This window comes from Vicia villosa, linkage group LG4 (genome assembly GCF_029867415.1).
Source record: "Vicia villosa cultivar HV-30 ecotype Madison, WI linkage group LG4, Vvil1.0, whole genome shotgun sequence".
Taxonomy (NCBI): domain Eukaryota; kingdom Viridiplantae; phylum Streptophyta; class Magnoliopsida; order Fabales; family Fabaceae; genus Vicia; species Vicia villosa.
The window spans coordinates 100,022,094-100,039,616 of record NC_081183.1 but is presented as its reverse complement, the minus strand read 5'-3'; positions in this window follow the sequence as shown (position 1 = coordinate 100,039,616).

The following is a 17,523-nucleotide window of genomic DNA, read 5'->3' as shown; positions in this document are numbered from 1 at the left end:
TTTTATCAAATAAAAATTAATTGAATAATATAATATAGTAAAATACATAACTATCGATTTTTAATACAAATGTCCTTTTATGTTATTTTGTATTTATTAGTTAGTGTAACAACTAATTTATCAAATATTCAAATCAATTTATCAACTATCAATTATCAGCTATTAATTATCAGTTATAAACTATCAACTATCAATTACTAGTTACTATTTATAAACTAGTTTTATCAAATAGAATTTTTATTATCTATTTTTTTTATAAAAGGGATGGCCGAAACGCAAAACACAAAAAACTAGAGATCTTTCAACAAGAATTGAAGGTGTTAATCTAGTTGACTCACCAAGATGTAAATTTAGTTAAATTAGACTTGAAGCACAATTGTGCAAAATCTATCTCAATCAACATAAATAAATTAAATTTTATCATTAAAATTCGAACCGTGATACGCACAATTGATTGTATGTGAGTTCCAAATAATTATTATAATTTCATTTGTAGATTAAAAAAAAGCCTCTTTATGATACCTGTGATTTATTCTTATTTGAATTATTTTGAAACAAACAATAGTACCTATAACATGCTATACACATTATGAACGCACATATCCTTTTTATGGGCTCTATAAAGAAACCGAGTAAAATAAAGTGTTTACCACAATCATGTTGCACATGCACATGAACATGAGGTCCCTGTTGTGCTGGCTAAAGTTAAGTTTCCTTTTACCAATTATGTATTGACACTACAATTGATGAATTTCATTATATGTTGCTTCCATGAGTATCAAAATCAAGAGACATATCTGCCCTACCCGTTGAAACCACAATATCATAAACTTTATTTGTAGTTTACACTTTCGAAAAAATCAATTTACTTTTTAATACGTATCATATGAAACACACCTTTTTATGTAACAAATCTCCTTTTTTTTTTTTTTTTTTCTCTTTTAACCCTAATCATGCATATGTAAAATCCTTCAAATTTTATCTTTACAAATTATTATTTCATTTCACAAAATAACAATCAAGTCATTAATATCTTAATAAAAAATTTTAAGATTTGCAGATGAATAAAATTGATGCAATGGCTTGCTGGAGGATTTTCATTATGTCAATATGTGGGTGGTATCTATAGCAATTTACAACTATAATATGTTTTGATAATTTTCTCTAAAACAAAAGTTTTTTCTTTGATGTTATTTGTGAAGTCTCTTCGGAAAAATGAACTCAAAGAACCTTTTTTATTTTGTAAAGTTAGGTTTTACAAAATTAGGAGGTGTTTTTAGCAGTTGAAACTAAGGCTTTGTTCATGTTGTTTATTGTTTGTCTATACAAAGCGACCAAGGCATGGGCCTAAAAAAGTATTATTATCAAGTTGTGGTGGTTTTGTTATGCATACGTTTTGGCTGATCTCGATAGTGCAAAAAAAAAAAAAAAATTTTTTACAAGAAATATTTGACCAAAAATAAGAGAGTTAGTAAAATATAGATATCATCCGAAGAATCTACATACCACCCCTTAATTATACTTGCTACTCCCCAAAAATATGAAATGACCTAAATGCTCAAGAATTTTTTATCATCATATTTTTCTCAAATCTACGTGTGACATCGAGTTTTTCAAATCTTTGGGCGTTACCGGAAATTTGGCAAAAACAAATAAGTTTCTGGTAGATTATATGTAATTTTCAATATATTCTACCGGAAATTTTAAAACATCCGGTATTTTGTATCAGAAATTTCACAATTTCCGGTATCTTTATAAACTTATAAAAATACCGGAAATTTGGAAATTTCTGATATATTTTTTTTTTTAAAAATGCTATTTTTCTTATATTTTTAATTTTTTCAGTGCGGACTAGAGGCAGAGATGGTACTGTTGCAGGTCGGGCCACTGATAGAGTCGATGCTCGTGCTCGAGCGGCTGCTGATGAGGCTGGTACCTCAGTGTTACGTGCTGGACGCGTTCCTCCGACTAGTTATAATCGGAAACGGAGGGCTAAGTTGGCGGGGAGGGGGTTTCGCGCACCTCGTTGTTGGGGTGGTAGAGCATCCACTGCTGTGGACGAGCAGGTGGTTCAGGATGAGGTTACCGAGGTTTAGGCGGTGACTATTGTTTGGGAGCCGGTGGCTGTTGCTGAGGAGTCGATGCCTGTTGCTGAGGATCAGGTGCCTGTTGCTGAGGAGGGGGTTGTTGTTGTTGAGGAGCAGGTGCCTAGGGTTGAGGAGCCGGTGGCTGTGGTTGAGGAGGGGGTTGCTAAGGAGCGGGTGGTGCATGATACAGACACCACCACAAGTGCATCTACGGAGCCATCAATACACACTAACCTCCAGGAGGACCTTCTGACATGTCTGTTTTAACAAGATATGCTGACCATGTCGCTTATAGGATATGGCAAGGCGAGGTATGTAACATTGCTTAAGTGCTTAATTTTTATTATGCCATTTTTATTACACACTATGTTTTAATTGTATTTTTTTTGTTATAAAAGCGTTCAATGTTGAAGCTCACTTCTCACGGGTCGAAGTTGAAAAACTTTCCCGAGAGACAGATGCCTGAGCAGGTGGCGAGGATAGTTCGGGACTTCCATTTGATGGACTTTGCTGGATGGTCCCTGACGATGCTGGACTCCCCTCTATTATCATCTTTTGTCGAGAGATGGCACCCAGAGACTTCATCCTTCCATCTTCCATTCGGGGGAGATGACGATGACTTTGGATGTTGTGCATTCCCTATTTCACCTTCCGATTGCTGGTACATTTTTTACAGCAGTTCATAGGGACGACGCGACGGTAGTGCGCATGGTGATGGATGCTTTAGCGGTTGATGAGCTGGTTGTGCTTAAGGAGTTTGGTGACAGTCGGGGCTTTCACCTCATGATGTCTTGGTTGAGGAAGGTTTATCAAGAGCTTGTCGACGCAGGGAGGTACTAGGTTGCCGCTAGGGCGTACATGCTACATCTAGTGGCATGTACTCTCTTTGCGGACAAGTATGGAGTTTATATAGATGTCCGCTATCTTTCTCAATTAAGCGACCTTGACACCCCATGTTGGGCTTGGGGATGACAGCATTGACGATGTTGTACACAACGCTTGATATCGCATCTCGTCCTGACACCAGACAACTTGCAGTTATCTAAGCCTTTTACAGGTATATATTTTTACATGGTTTTTTCTGTTTTATTATAATTTACATGGGCTTGATTATTTTTTTTATGCAGTGTTGGATCTACGAGCACTTCCCTCACATTTGTGAGCGGAAGACCCAGCATTGTGCGGCTACTAACCCTTGTGCGAGGAGGTGGAAGGACAGACAAACCCTTCCAGGAGGGGTGATTGAGTATAGGCGGAGGTTGGATGCTCTGACGCTGGAGGATGTCATCTAGACACTGTATACAGGTCACCGCTGTAACACCCTAATTCTACCTTGAGCATTTATGCGGAAATTATAATGCGAGATATCAGAGTATTTAAAAATTTCAAATAACACATTGGGGTATCACATATCAACTTAAAACTTCAACTTGTATTTCATTCAACAATGAAACATAGCATTTGAATTAACAGTCAACTATCAGCTTATCTCAACTCAAACAACTTGGAAGTATAATAAGTACTTCATATTATTCAACTTTGAATCAATGGTTATAATAACAACAACTAAAACATCAACAACCTAGAAATAACGATATAAGAAACCCCCCGAGTGCTACGTATCAGAGCGACACACCAACTAGACTCGATGAAGCAACAAACTTCCACAGCTATACTTGAGTATCTGCCAATTTCCCATGGCAGGGGAAACATCAGCAGAAAGGGTGAGATAACAAACTATATAAATAGGATCATGACAAATCATATATTAGGTCAAGAATATATATGAATCACCGCCTCACACAACATCAACATCAACATAAACAACACAAAAAACATCATCAATTAATAGTCTTGATATCAACATATAAACATATTCAACAAGTCAACATACAAGCATCATTAACAAGTCAACACATAGGTATCTTCAACAAGTCAACATATAAGCATATTCAACAAGTCAACATATAAGCATCTTCAACAAGTCAACATATAAGCATCTTCAACAACTCAAAATATAAGCATGTTCAACAACTCAACATATCAGCATCACAATGCATGAACGACAACTTCAACCAACAACAACTGACAACGATTCAAATGCGACTCTACTGTGCATATGCATGTGGTACCATTAGAGTAAAACTCCCAACATAAACATTGCCAGTAATCCCGAGGCATTTCAACAAGGCATAAGCCTTCAACATGGTGCCATCAAGGACAAGGCATAAGCCTTCAACTTTCAACATGGTTGCCATAATTTTCAGGCATGCTTTATGCAATGAATACAACAATCACAACAACGACAACAACTTAGCAACAAAGACATAACGACAACAACAACAACAACCACAGTCACATATCAACATCACACCGTTAAACTTTAGCCAAAGGCTCTCAACACAACTTAATCAACTCATAGAAACATATATACGATATTAAAATCCGCTAGGATTCACACCACAAGGCTATCCACATAACAATGCACAATAATAATCGTATTGGCAAATCACAATATTAACCGCAACAAAAGTATCCAAAGCAAAATCACAATTTTCGGTCAATTCTTAAAATAATCGCAATATGCCAATATATTAAGTAAGCCAAACAACTTCCAAATTAACATCTAACTAATTAGATATCGTTATTCATCAAAACAACATCATTGGCTTAATAATATTTTGTTCTCAACTCAAATATTCAACCGAAACACAACTACGGTCAAATTCTCAAGATACTGTAAATTACCGATAAACCGAATAATTTATTCTAATCTAAGTATTTTCCATTTAAATAGACTCATTGAAATTAATTCAACTATTAATTAAATAAACCAATTAATAATCATATTATATTAATTCCAATTCCATTATATTCTATTCCTAAAATGTGTGTCATTCTCATCACAAAACCAACATTTATTTATAAAGAATAATTAAATCAAACACAATTTCGGTCGATTAGTAAAAAATCACAATTTCAACAAAATAACACCACCACGTTAATTTACTAATTAAACTTAGCTACCGCATAAATTTTCATCAAATTCTGGACAACTAATTATACCATTTAATACAGCTATTTATGTCAAACAAGACTGTTTGGAATACATTTGTTCTATAATTTCTACTATTTCACAATTACATTATCTTCTTTACACTTTAATATATTTTGCTACAGGGAAATAGCCATATCACTTAACACCTATTTTTCCTTTTTATATAGTGTTGTAAATCAACACACATCCACTCATTTCTTTATATCGCTACTATATCGGAAAAGAAAACATATAAAGTGGAACAATTATACGTAGCAGCACCACAATAATTGCAACAGAGATTAGGAAACAATTAATACCACACAATGATTAATCTACTCCCTAAACTCACATGTAATTCATCATATTCACATTTAAGTAGTAAGAATCCCCCATTACCTTGGATTGAGTGCATCTCTAAGAAGATTCAATGAAAATTTTGGAAAAAAAAGACACTTGAGAGCAACACTTTGGGTCTTCTTCTCCTCCTCCTCACAACCCTAGCCCCCTTTTCTCTTTTCTTTTTCTCCTTCCTCGGTTTCCTTTTTCTCTTCTATGCTACTACTTCCAAAAATCACAAAAAGTGGTACAACCACTTGTTACTACTACTTAATAATGGGCCTATTAAAATTAAACCCATAATAACTAATGATACCATAACAAAGCCCAATATTATTTGCACACTTAATATAAAAAAATACTTCCACTTATATACCATTAAAATAAAATCTAATTATTTTAATAAAATAATTTCGACTTCGACGATGAAATTCCAATAAATAAATAATATTATTCTTAATATTATTCTTCCAATTATCCGACTAAAATCCGACTTTAACTTAATAAATCAAAATACGCCTCTTAAAAGAATACCGATAATCCAAACTCGATTAAATCTAATATTTAAATCATTTAGTAATTTAATTAACCAAAATGCCACTTCTAATAATATTCCATCGATATAATAGTTTACTCACCGATATAACCACTTATTCACCATAATATAATTACCAACCGATAATTCCGAAAATAATATAAGAATATTTAATTAAATAAATAATTAAATAATCGGGGCGTTACAACTCTCCCCTACTTAGAATATTTTCGTTCTCGAAAATTCGTCCAACACAACCATACTTAACACCGCGTCGACATCCAACTTTCTCATTCTCAAGTTGCACTTGACAACACTCCGACTATTACTTTTTCTGATATATCTGTATCTCAACATGACTTGAATCTAAAACTCATACGTCAAACTCTTAATTAGCCTTGCAACATAATCGTTACTAACTTGCCAATCATTTCAGCAATATCTTGGAACAACATCTTACGACATAGTAACAATCTTCACTCGCTTATACTTGGCGATACAACATTGCTTCATCATCGCAAAAACATACTCAACACCGATACACATATACAATTCTTATTTCCATACTCAGGTGTCCTTCACTAACGAAGCACCAACAACAACATTACTGCAACAGCGACAAACTTATAATAATAGCAACTTGATAACATAACTCGACTAATAACCACACAACTCATCATCGATCCACAACTTACAAGAACATCCTAATTCAATCAGCATTATTCATAAGAAAACACAATACATCTGACACATCATGCTCCAGATGCGCGACTCTGAACATCCATCTTAATTCACTGTCCTTATTAGAGTTTCTATCAACTTATATGATTCACAAGCTTCAACCAAGTTTCAGACTTTCCTCAACATTCACCAATTTATGCATCATCGAGATAGTAAGATATGTCTATAACATCCAATACAATTTCGTCTACTATCAACAATGGATTAAGGGTGATAAAGTCCTCAATTTGTCAATAGACAACCGACACTCATAATGGATTATAACCATCATTACCAATTATAATAGTGTTCCTTTAGCAATTGTACTTACGTCACCAAAAGTACCATACTTCAACAACTTGCAAAACCATCTGAACCTGCTAACACCGACGTCTTGCATCTACCTACTAAAACACCTCTGACGATACATTAGAACAAAATTTCTTTATACCATCATCAACACTTCTTATGATTGAAATTATACTCATATCTTCGCATTTCCAACTCTTACTCACGATCCATAACGTTTCAACAACTTCAACAGCTTCTAACACAAATTCAATCACTTACCGATAATCCTACAGCAAGGTCTACAATAATTCTTCACTTAGTCACTGATCAAACATCGACATCTTACACAAGACTAATTACACAACAACTTCACAGCCCATTAACAATGCTGAACACAACAACCTCCTAAATTCCATCTTCCAGAATTTATTCTTGGTACTTAACTGTAACCTCCCGAAACATCATGAATTTTCACCATACTTGCAGATCGACAACTGCTACACTGCTCCTCATCCTTCAAAGAGTAAACATCAACAATTCCTGGTCATTCTCCTTTTACAGACGCTCTGAGTTTGTTAAATAACCAAAACCTTGAATCCATGTCATTAAGCCCCAACAATTCTTGCACTGTCTCCTTAAGCAGTACATTGCGCCAACCACTTACAACAGAAACATATCCAAGAAGCACAGCTCCTCCCCCACTTCGCTCAAACTAAGACCTGAAACGAAACAAGCAAGTACCAACAGTGTTGCACACACATGTTGCGTACTAAGGAACGAAAAACTGACAACATTCAACTGTCACACAACTTCACTGACTCGACGACTTGGCCGGACGGACCGACCTGCTCTGATACCACTAATGTAACACCCCAATTCTACCCTGAGCATTTATGCGGAAATTATAATGCGAGAAATCAGAGTATTTAAAAATTTCAAATAGCACATTGGGGTATCACATATCAACTTAAAACTTCAACTTGTATTTCATTCAACAATGATACATAGCATTCGAATTAACAGTTAACTATCAGCTTATTTCAACTCAAACAACTTGGAAGTATAATAAGTAATTCATATTATTCAACTTTGAATCAGCGGTTATAATAACAACTAAAACATCAACAACCTAGAAAGAACGATATAAGCAACCCCCCGAGTTCTACGTATCAGAGCGACACACCAACTGGACTCGATGAAGCAACAAACTTCCATAATTATACTTAAGTACCCGCCCATTTCCCGTGGTAGGGGAGACATCGGCAAAAAAGTTGAGTTATCAAACTATATAAATAGGATCATGATAAATCATATATTAGGTAAAGAATATAAATGAATCACCGCCTCACACAAGATCAACATAAACAGCATAAAGAAACTCATCAATGAATAGTCATGATATCAACATAAAAACATATTCAGCAAGTCATCATATAAGCATCATCAACAAGTCAACACATAGGCATCTTCAACAAGTCAACATATAATCATCTTCAACAAGTCAACATATAAGCATCTTCAACAAGTCAACATATAAGCATCTTCAACAACTCAACATATCTGCATCACAATGCATAAACGACAACTTCAACCAATAACAACTGACAATGACTCAAATGCGACTCCACTGTGCACATGCATGCGGTACCATTGGAGTAAAACTCCCAACATAAACATTTCCAGTAATTCCGAGACATTTCAATAAGGCATAAGCCTTCAACGTGGTGCCATCAAGGCCAAGGCATAAGCCTTCAACTTTCAACATGGTTGCCATAATTTTCAGGCATGATTTATGCAATGAATGCAACAATCACAAAAAATACAACAACTTAGCAACAACGACATAACAACAACAACAACAACAACCACAATCACATATCAACATCCCACCGTTCAACTTTAGCCAAAGGCTCTCAACACAACTTAATCAACTCATAGAAACATATATACGATATTAAAATCCGCTAGGATTCACACCACAAGGCTATCCACATAACAATGCACAATAATAATCATATTGACAAATCACTAATATTAACCGCAACAAAAGCATCCAAAGCAAAATCACAATTTTCGGTCAATTCTCAAAATAATCGCAATATGCCAATATACCAAGTAAGCCAAACAACCTCCAAATTAACATCTAACTAATTAAATATCGTTAATTATCAAAATAACATCATTGGCTTAATAATATTTTGTTCTTAACTAAAATATTCAACCAAAACACAATTACGGTCAAATTTTCAAGATACCGTAAATTATCGATAAATCGAATAATTTATCCAAATCTAAGTATTTTCCAATTAAATAGACTCATTGAAATTAATTCAACAATTAATTAAATCAACCAATTAATAATCATATTATATTAATTCCATTTCCATTATATTCTATTCCTAAAATGTGTATCAATTCCCATCACAAAACCAACATTTAATTATAAAAAATATTTAAATCAAACACAATTTCGATCGATTCGTAAAATATCACAATTTCAACAAAATAAAACTACCATGTTAATCTACTAATTAAACTTAACTACCACGTAAATTTTCATCAAATTCCACACAACTAATTATACCGTTTTTTCTTTCATCAAATTCCACGTAAGTTTTTTCTTTGATGTTATTTGTGAAGTGTCTTCGAAAAAATGAACTCAAAGAACCTTTTTTATTTTGTAAAGTTAAGTTCTACAAAATTAGGAGGTGTTTTTAGCAGTTGAAACTAAGGCTTTGTTCATGTTGTTTGTTGTTTGTCTATACAAAGCGACCAAGGCATGGGCCAAAAAAAAGTATTATTGTCAAGTAGTGGCGGTTTTGCTATGCATACGTTTTGGCTAATCTTGGTTGTGCAAAAAAAAATTTTTTTTTTTTGACAAGAAATATTTGACCAAAAACAGAGTTAGTAACATATAGATAGTTAGTAACATATAGATATCATCCGAAGAATCTACATGCCATCCCTTAATTATGCTTGCTACCCCCAAAGCTATGAAATGACCAAAATGTTCCAAATTTTTTTATTCTCACATTTTTCTCAAATCTACGTGTGACACCAGATTTTTCAAATTTTTGGGCGATACCGGAAATTTGGCGAAAACAAGTAAATTTCCGGTAGATTGTATGAAATTTCCGATACTTATACCGGAAATTGTGAAATTTTCGGTATATTCTACCGGAAATTTTCAAATATCCGGCATTTTGTACCGGAAATTTCACAATTTCCGGTATCTTTAAAAAGTTATAAAAATACCGGAAAATCTGAAATTTCCGATACAATTTCCCATACCGAAAATTTTGAAATTTCCGGTATTTCTATTTTTTCTAAAAAATATTATTTTTCTTATATTTTTAATTTTTTTCAGTGCAGACTAGAGGCAGAGATGGTACTGTTGCGGGTCGGGCCATTCATAGAGTCGATGCTCGTGCTTGGACGGTTGCTGATGAGGCTGGTACCTCAGTGTTACGTGCTGGACGCGTTCCTCCGACCGGTTCTAACCGGAAACTGAAGGATGAGCTGGCGGGGAGGGGGTTTCACGCACCTCGCCGCCGGGGTGGTAGAACATCCACTGTTATGGACGAACAGGTGGTTTAGGATGAGGTGGTTGTTGTTCGAGAGCCGGTGGCTGTTGTTGAGGAGTCGGTGCCTGTTGCTGAGGACCAGGTGCCTATTGCTGAGGAGGGGGTTGCTGTTGTTGAGGAAGGGGTTGCTAAGGAGCGGGTGGTGCATGATACAGACACCACCACAAATGCATCTATGGAGCCATCAGTACACACCGATGGATGTTTTTAGGGAGGAACTTCGGATATGTCTGTTTTGACAGGATATGCTGACCATGTCGCTTATAGGATATGGTAGGGCGAGGTATGTAACATTGCTTAAGTGCTTAATTTTTATAATGCAATTTTTATTACACTATGTTTTAATTGTATTTTTTTGTTACATAAGCGTCCAGTGCTAAAGCTCACTTCTCACAGGTCGAAGTTGAAAAACTTTCCCGAGAGACCGATGCCTTAGCAGGTGGCGAGGATAGTTCGAGACTTCAATTTGATGGACTTTGTTGGATGCTCCCTGACGATGTTGTTCGCCCCTCTATTATCATCTTTTGTCGAGAGATGACACCCGGAGACTTCATCCTTCCATCTTACATTCGGGGAGATGACGATGACTTTGGATGATGTGCATTCCCTATTGCACCTTCCGATTGCTGGTACATTTTTTTACAGTAGTTCATAGGGACGAGGCGGCGACAATGCACATGGTGATGGATGCTTTAGATGTTGATGAGTTGGTTCTGCTTAAGGAGTTTGGTGACACTCGGGGCTTTCACCTCAGGATGTCTTGGTTGAGGAAGGTTTATCAGGAGCTTGTCGATGCAGGGAGGTACCAGGTTGCCGCTAGGGCGTACATGCTACATCTAGTGGCATGTACTCTCTTTGCGAACAAGTCTGGACTTTATATAAGTTTCCGTTATCTTTCTTTATTCAGCTACCTTGACACCCCACGTTGGGCTTGGGGATGGCAGTATTGACGATGTTGTACATGGCCCTTGATGTCGCATCTCATCCTGACACTAGATAGCTTGCTAGTTATATAAGCTTGTTACATGTATATATTTTTACATGGTTTTTTGTCTTTTATTATAATTTACGCGAGCTTGATTATTTTTATTTATGCAGTGTTAGATCTACGAGCACTTCCCTCACATCTATGAGCAGAAGACCCAACATTGTGTGACTACTAACCCTTATGCGAGGAGGTGGAAGTCCAGACAGACCCTTCCAGGAGGGGTGATTGAGTACAGGCGGAGGCTAGATGCTCTGACGCTGGAGGATATGATCTGGACACCATATACAGGTCACTGCGATCATCTTCCTTTTGATGTATCTTCTTTATATTCAAAGTATGTCAGATGGGAGAGCCATGTAGCTAGACACTTTCCTGAGAGGTGTCTACGCCGGTATGGTTATATATAAGGCATCCTACAGTCGTTCCTAGAGACTCCAACTGGTGGCATTGAAATCTGGTTTCAGAGTCACATCCTTAGCTCCCTCCGTGAGATCATTGATATAGTCGTTGCGGTTCAACAACTTGGGCAGTGTCAGAATGGATACCTGGAGTGGTTACTCAGTGTATCACACCTTATGGTCATACCATCTGCTGCAACATCTAATGTTCCAGGGCCTTCAGGTACCAGGGCTTCTTAACCACCCCCACCACCACCTCCATCTCCCGTAGGTGACCAGGACAGTCGCCTGCAGTACATCACCGTTCACTTGGATAGCCTCATGGGTTTGGTGAACCCTGATGCTGAGGTTCATAGTATTTTAGCTAGGTTGCGGATGTTACCCGTGAAGAACCTATGTAGATTTATTTTTTTATGATTGTATCATTTGTATATTTGTATATTTTGTACGAACATCTTTTATATGAACAACTTTTTTATTGCATAACATTTTTGGCTAGTACATGTTTCAAGTAGATAAAGAAAATAACATCATTAACAAACAAACATAGTTAACAAACATCAGATGACAAACAACAAGCATAAACAATACTCCGAAACATGAAAACCTAGGCACTAACGAAAGACTCTGGACGAATCAGACACTTCATTATGTCGTCCACAGATCTTTGGATCTGGGCATCTTGTAACATCCGTATAATTTTAATATTAATATAATTTGGAATATTGAATTAATAATTAGGATTATTAAGAATTTTATGGAAAATAATGGTTTATGGCATTTGGGCCATTGTAAGGAAATAGTAAAGAAGGGGGTGTGATATAGTAAAGTTTTTACTAACCTTAATATTATTATTTTTCATAAAATAATAAAGGATTTGGGAAAAGAAAGAACGTAAAAGAACACAAGTTTTGGGAACGAAGAACGTGAAGGAGAACTGAAGAAGGAGAGACCAAAGATCAAGAATTTGGCTAAGGTAAGGGGGGACTTATCTGATTATCATCTATTATCGGGTTAGGGGTTGATAATATTGAATAGATGTAAAATTCGGGTCGATTGAGTCATATGATAGATTTAGGGATTGATTCAAATTGTATGTTGTTTGATCCCTATGTTTGAATCCATGATGTCTGTGTTGTTATGGTTTCAATTGATGCGTAATTGGTGTATTATGAGGTGTATTTCGTGTTGTTTGTGCATTTCATTTCCCTTAGTTCATACTGGTATGAATTAGGTGAGTTTGGAATATGTAGAATGCTATTTTCTGCAGGTTGGGGTTTCTGAAATTACCGGTTCGCGCCGTGTACATAGGTTGCGCCGCGAACAGATGGACAGAATGCCAGGAAGTTGTGATACGCACAGGTCGCGCCGCGTACCCGTGTTGGCGCCGCGAAGGCGTAACTTTTTCTCGCTTCGCGCTGCGTGCAGATGTTTGCGCCGCGAATAGCTTGGCAGAGAGCCAGGGACTTTTGGGACGCCCAGTTCGCGCCGCGAACCAAGATGGCGCCGCGTGCTGTTGATGTTTGGGACATTTTAAAAAGTTTAATGATGCATAACTTTTTAACTGTTGGTCCGTTTGATGTGCCGTTTCCAGCTAAACGAACCTTATAGAATAATCTATATGATGATGATTGATTGGTTTTAGAATGATGAAAATACATGTATGCTATTTCTTATTAATGATGATGATTGGTGTAAATACGTGTATCTTTTCTATATGATGATGATGGAATTGTGATTGAATGATGTTAATATATATGAACATACTTGAGGATGATGATGATATTAATGATGATGATGATGGCGATGATGGTATAAGTATGTTGTATATGTTGCATTCATTCATGTTCATTGATCATACTGTATCCATGATGATGTGTTGGATTAGTGAAGGGCATGATTCCCATTGTGTGGAATCTGTGCTGGCAGGGCCGTATCTTGATGATGTTGGATCGGACATGGGTTATTCCCATTTGATGATGTTGGTACCACATGCATAGTGTCAGTTCATACATATGCATAATTTATAACATGATTGGATGTATTCCAGTGTTGTAAATGTTGATGATGTGTTGGTTGTTGTTTGACTTGTTTTGAATGTCTGTTTATGAAACAATTGGGTGAATGATGCAACTGTGATGTGTTATTGCTTTATAACCTTATAACATTTGTTAATTATGATGAGACTCACCCTTACATGTTATCATTTTCAGATTGAGGATAGCGGCTGTTCGACTCGGTGAGGATTAACTTATGAGTCAATGTTTTAGTTAGCGTCAGGTGTCATGCTCTGGTAGTTGTAACACTGGGGACGCGATTGTTTAGAGTTTATGATTATGACTCTAGTTATGTTTTGATGTTTTGAAGGATAAGTTTTAAAGATGTTAAACTTAGTCCGTTTGATTAAATTTCCGCTGTGTTAACATGAAACGTTTTAATTTATGATGATTACCTCAGTGAATGCATGACATGACTGAATGATGTTTATTTATTATGAATTGTGGCACCCTTATTTCATGTAGTATGAATATTTGTTTAAATTTCCGCGGGGTTAGTAAGGGGTGTTACACATCCAATTCGATCCGACCTTTAGTTATCCTATGGCGAAATGATTTCCACATGACCTTCACATCTTCATCATTCTTCAACTCGATTAAGTTTTATTTCATCCTTCCATTTGTATTAATCCACTCCTCCTGAAACTCGATCTTTGTCACCCTTCTGTTATCAGAATCAGGCAGCAAATTGTTCAACGTTTCTTGAGATGACAAAGGATTCAGACCCATCTGAAATCTCGGTTTGAACAGCAGGGTTGCGACCATTGAAATACACTACTACATTAATCAAATACTGAGGAAGAGACATTTTGTTGAAATGATGCGTTATCCAATAACCCTAACACCCTATTTATACAAATGGTGGTGCATTTTAGACCACACAAATGTATCGGTGCAATCAGGATCCTCCAAAAATGTCGGCAAAATCTCAACCGTTTAAAAAATCAAAAATTTTAAACATACCAAAAATTTAATTGATTTTAAATTTCCAATATTAACACTAACTAATTATGTATTATTTTATTCCTATTCATTTTTCGGTGGTGGATAATGATAAAGGGGGAAGACACTAAATATTGAATATGAGAAGCATCTTAGAATATTGTTTAACTCAAAGATTTTATACTTTGAATTTCAAAAGATATATAATTCACATTTTTAAGATTCCCAATTTTTAAGATTGGTAATTAAGGATTCACTAGATTTATTTAAAAAAAAAAAAATACATAAAATAAAAAATTAATACAAATGTTATATATTTTAAAAATAAATTTTATTTACCTAAAAAATAACAAATAGATTACTTCATGTTTTCCTAAATAAAACTTCTCTATATATTAAAAAAAATTATTGATCCTCCATAACTTAAATATTGTTGTCCATGCTCTTGCATTTTAAGAACATGTTTATAAATAAGATTTTTGCGACTAATAAATAGACCAACCACAATGTTAGAGTATAAAAAAACCTAATCACAAAACTCCCTACACGCTCACACGCGTTATGGAAAAGATAACAATCAATCATGCTATTAATAACTAATGATGGAAAATAACAATGAGTTATCTATAAATAGAGGGTTGGAGCAAGAAAGTGAATAACCTCGTTCCCAGTCTATGCATATCATACACTTTACACCTAAAAGAAATCATACACCTTGGTCCATGTCTCTTGTCTAGTGCTAGCAAGCACCCACAAGTTCAGTAAGAACTCATATCAAGTACAACAAAAACAATAAGAATGACAATTCGTTAAAAGATCCAATTTGAAATACACCAAAATAAATTTTTTACAAAAAAAACTACCAAATGTTGCATATGTCTAACGATCCTTCTGTTTTAAATAAAATGAATGAATTTGCTAAAAAATCGTAGCGAGAAATTAAAAACGTGAAATATTTTGTATCCTCTTGATAATATTAAAATATGAGACTGAATAATAATGGAGGTCGGAGATTGAAAAAATTTGTTTCCGATGAACAATTCTTTTTTAATTATAAAAAATATTAATGAAAATGTATTGAATATTAATTCAGATAAAACATTTAATAGAAAAAACACATAGGTTATAGGTTCTATTTGATAAAATTAGCGGTTCGATGATAAGTTAGTGATAGTTTATAGTGTACGACGATGACTGATGGCGGATAGCTTATAGATTTTAGTTGATGATCGATAGCTGACAAGATAATTATTATGTGGCATAGTAATTAATTAAAGTGTGTGATTATGTGTTATTTGGGTTATTGGATATAATGATAGAAATAAGCTATTGGGCCTAATTATGACAAATAAAACAATAAGGGGGTGTGTATTAGTAAGCCCAATAATTAAAACACTAATTAGTAAGAAAGCTAGGTTAGAGAATCATTTTATACAAAACAAAAGAAGAGAAGAAGAGAAGAGAATAAAAGAAGAGGAGTGTAATGTCCGTTTTCCTTTTAATTATTTGTGTTATTGTGTATCATGTGAAATGTTTATTTGATTATGTGGTAATTGTGTGTTTAATTGATTTTGTGTTATTTATTGAGTATTATTCGTAAATAACATAAGTTAGTAAGTTGATTAGTTATTGGGCTTAAGTCGGTATTAGTAATTGAGAGGTGCTAAATAGAGCCCATTAGTAATTTTAGGTTTAGTGAAGGTTTAACAAAACAAGGGTTTTAGAGAATAGAAGATTAGAATCTCATTTGGTGAAAATTGGGAAAGAAGAGAAAGGAGAGAAGAATCCAAGATTGAAGCTAGAGTTGTCTTCAATCCAAAACCTAAGGTAAGGGTGGGGTTCTTTCATGCTAAAGGGATGTATGATGATGTTTATGATGAGTTAGATTGTATGTAGGAACCATGGATTGAATGTTGTAGAAACCCTAAGTTTATGATGAAATTGCATGAATTTTTGGTTGAAAACATGTTTTTATTGATGATTGATGATGAATGATGTTAGATGCTGTAATTATATGTGTTTAATTGTTGATTGGGATGAGTTTTGGGTGGTGGATGAGTGACTGTGCACGTCTATCACAGAGATAATTTTTCTGCATAATCGAGCGTCCGCTAAACGGCTCTGGCTCGCTAAGCGGATGCTGAGTGGAAATTTGAAAATGCGCGAGCTCGCTAAGCGGAGCTGTGATTTTGGTTCGCTTCTGGTTTTAGTTATAGATAACGCACTTCAAGTTGGCTTATGGAAAATTGAACTTCATCAAGCGCGCTGGAGGGTCGCTAAGCGGACCCTGCTGTGCAAAACTTATTCAAACTTTGAAATGATGTATCTTTTGATACGTAACTCCTTTTTAAGTGTCGTTTGAACCTCCGTTAAGCTTTAATTGATGTCTTTCTAATGAATATGATTTGAAAACTTTTTTGAAGATTTCTTTAAATGAAATTGTATGATGTTGTGATTGTTGTTGTGAAGCGATGTATTGTTGTATGATGTTACAACATAGTGACGTGACTGTGAAGTGATGAATTGTTGTATGGTGTTACAACAT